This window comes from Benincasa hispida, chromosome 11 (assembly GCF_009727055.1).
Source record: "Benincasa hispida cultivar B227 chromosome 11, ASM972705v1, whole genome shotgun sequence".
Taxonomy (NCBI): domain Eukaryota; kingdom Viridiplantae; phylum Streptophyta; class Magnoliopsida; order Cucurbitales; family Cucurbitaceae; genus Benincasa; species Benincasa hispida.
The window spans coordinates 69,089,431-69,092,969 of record NC_052359.1 but is presented as its reverse complement, the minus strand read 5'-3'; the positions used below and the strand labels follow the sequence as shown (position 1 = coordinate 69,092,969).

General features: G+C 31.6%; 1 pseudogene; it reads left to right on the top strand.

The window, feature by feature from the left end:
* Positions 1-333: 333 nt before the first annotated feature.
* On the top strand, positions 334-3,539 carry LOC120091994 (annotated as a pseudogene).

The following is a 3,539-nucleotide window of genomic DNA, read 5'->3' as shown; positions in this document are numbered from 1 at the left end:
TAAAATACAATATTCGGCACCTCAAACACGGACTATTATAAACCAGATTTTAATAGTCTGCATCCCAAACATATACTATAAAAAAAGCCACAGACTATAATAACCTCTTCTGTCCCAAACACCCCCTAAATGGTTAAGAATATGCGGTAGAATGCATGTAATTAATGTTGTTATGACATTAAATTATTAATGGTCCTTGTGGCACACAAGTTGCATCTCATTTTCAATAAAAATTTCATCACCGAACTTTAATTTGAGTTAAAATAAATAGCATGTCTCTGGACAAATAATCAAAATTCCTTCAACTTTGAGACAACACAAACACAAACAACCCACTAATGGAACCATCATCTATCCCCTCTACCGAACTCACAGCCGGAATAATCATAAGTTTTATCTTGTTATTGTATGCTCTGGTCAGGATATTCACTTCCCAACGGCAGAAACTGCCACCTGAAGCCGGTGGCACGTGGCCGCTGATCGGCCATCTCCATTTACTATGTGGGTCGAAACCCACCCACAAAATCTTAGGGGCTATGGCGGATGCTCATGGACCAATATTTACATTGAAATTAGGAATGCATAGAGCAGTGGTTGTCAGCAATTGGGAAATAGCGAAAGAGTGTTTTACTACAAACGACAGAATCCTTGCATCCCGCCCCATCTAGCTAGCGGCTGCAAAGCATTTGGGGTATAATAATTCCATGTTTGCGTTCACTCAATATGGTCCCTTTTGGCGCCACATGCGCAAAATAACAACGCTCCAACTGCTGACGAGCCACCGGCTAGAGCAGTTCCGACGCATTAGAGCATCGGAAGTCATGAGTTTGATTAAGAAGTTGTATGAGTTATATGTGGAGAGGAGAAATGGAGAGGAGAAAGCATTGTTGGTGGATATGAAGACGTGGTTTAAACAAACAACTTTGAACATTATTTTGAGGATAGTGGTCGGAAAACGACTATTCGACGACGACGATGGGAGTGGTAATGAACAATATCGTAAGGTATTGAGGGATTTTGTTGAATTGTTTGGAATATTCATTCCATCAGATTCGTTTCCGTTTCTAAAGTTGTTGGATTTAGGAGGGTATGAAAAGGTTATGAAGAAGACGGCAAAAGTGTTGGATGAGATGATTCATAAATGGTTGACACAGCATAAGCTGAGGAGAAGTTGTGGCCAAATAGAGAAAGAAGAGCAAGATTTCATGGATGTTATGATGTCGATTGTTAAAGATGGCGATAAAGAACTTTCTTACCATGATGTCGATTCCGTCATCAAAGCTACATGTTTGGTAAGTATTTTTTTTTAGGAAAATATATTAAAATAGCACTATTCAGTTGTGAATTTCTTTTACTCAAAATACTTGATTAAGTAATGAACTTAACTCAAACCAAATCAACTATAGAATATTGAGTGCAGTCGGATAAATTGTTTGAGTCATCTATTCAAATAAAATTAAAAAGGTGTATAATTTTTATATGTAAATAATTTATTTAATCGTTTTTAAATATTGAAATAAGATAAACAATTCAAATTTAATTTATATTTTAGAAATTTATTACGTCGAAAATAATTAACATTATTTTTATCGGTAGTTGGAGAATAAATAGTTCAAAAATATTTATGAAATTGAATATAGTTAAAATAAAGATATGTAATATATCTGTATTGTATGTAAAAAAATAATTTTCATATAAAACGAATAAATTTGGGTTGGTTTGAGTCAATTTAAGTGAAATCATGTATCAACCCAAACTCTACGAATTGAGTTAGAATTATCGAATTTCTCAAGTCATGGAATTTTTTGGAACACCCCTACACACGGTAGAATAATGTAAAAAGTATTATAAAAAAAAAAAAATAGTTTTTCATGTGGCAAACCATGACTAAGCTACGAAAATATAAATACAACTAAGGATGCATCATGTATTTTTCATATTGCTATGTTAGTATTTAAATCATTTTTAGAAAAAATCATGTCATCTTTCTATTAAAGTAACTAAAAACTAATCAAAGTAAGTATGCCAACTAAGCTATGGCATCTAGTACCTCATTTGAGGTTAGAGATTCAATTTTTCAAATTCTATTTGTTGAACTAAAAAAATAAAACAAAAACTTAAAGATTAAATGTGGTCGTTTGGAATAAATTTCTCCAAAACGAGGGTAAATTAGAAGTATAATAATTTTTTTAAAGAAAAAAATTATGTATAAAGAGTTCTAGGAGGATCAAACTTCTGACTTCGGGTTGAAATTAAAACATAAATACTATGTTAATTGAACTAGACTCATTTTGCCAATATAGAATATTAATTGTAATTTTAGTTTATTTGAATGGAATATTGATTTTTATATAAAGTTATAATTTAAAATGACTTCTTTTAATGGTATGTTAATTTATTTGAATGGTATATCAACTATTAATGACTTCGAATTCTTTAGCTCAACTACATGTAGAGTTCGAGAAAACTTCTAACCTTTTGTCGAAAAAATATATATATATATATTTTTCAAAATGGTTTCAAATGGACTCGTATGGCCTAATTTTTTTTCTTTTATTTTTTTTTAAAAAACTCTATTATTCTTTTAGTTTATCCCCAAAATGAATATAGGTGGATTTACAAATTTGAGGTCTATATTTTTATAAGTCAGAATTTGATCCTATAGTACGAAATTTTAACTTTCTCCCAAATATAGAAATTAAATTTGTAATTTAACAATAAAAATATATAAAAAAAACTTTAAAAGTTAGATTTCAAATGAAATTATTATCCAAATTTTAGGTAGTAAAATAGATTTTTTTAAAAACAGAAAAACAAATATAATATAACTCTATGAACTATTAATTTGAGCATCAATAATCCTAAACATGGTTGAAACTTATGTAGAGTATGATATTAGCTGGATCAGATACCACAACAACATCAATGACATGGGCTCTTTCTTTACTCGTCAACCATCAAGAAAAACTTAAGAAGGCCCAACTTGAACTAGATGAACAAGTTGGGAGATAGAGACAAGTTGAAGAGTCAGACATAAAAAACCTAATATATCTTCAAGCTATTAAAAAGGAAACAATGTGTTTGTACCCTGTAGCACTGCTATCAATTCCTCATGAATCAATGGAAGATTGCACTGTTACTGGCTACGACATCCCTACAAGGACACGTCTTATAGTGAATCTTCAGAAGCTCCAAAGAGACTCCATTGTTTGGAAAAATTCTAGTGAATTTCAACCAGAAACATTTCTAACCGGCCATCACAAGGACTTTGATGTTAAAGGGCAAAGCCCCAATTGATACCATTTGGAAGTGGTCGAAGATGTGTCCTGGGATCTCATTTTCTCTACAAATCATCATCTTACGCTTGCAAATCTACTCCATGGATTTAAAATTGAAAGGCCCTCAAAAGAACTACTTGATATGGAAGAGAGTGTTGGAATTACTACTACTAAAAAAAGCTCCACTCAATGTTGTTTTAACTCCACGCCATTCTGCTCAATTTTATGAAGATATTTTGCAATCAAATTGAGAATAAATGA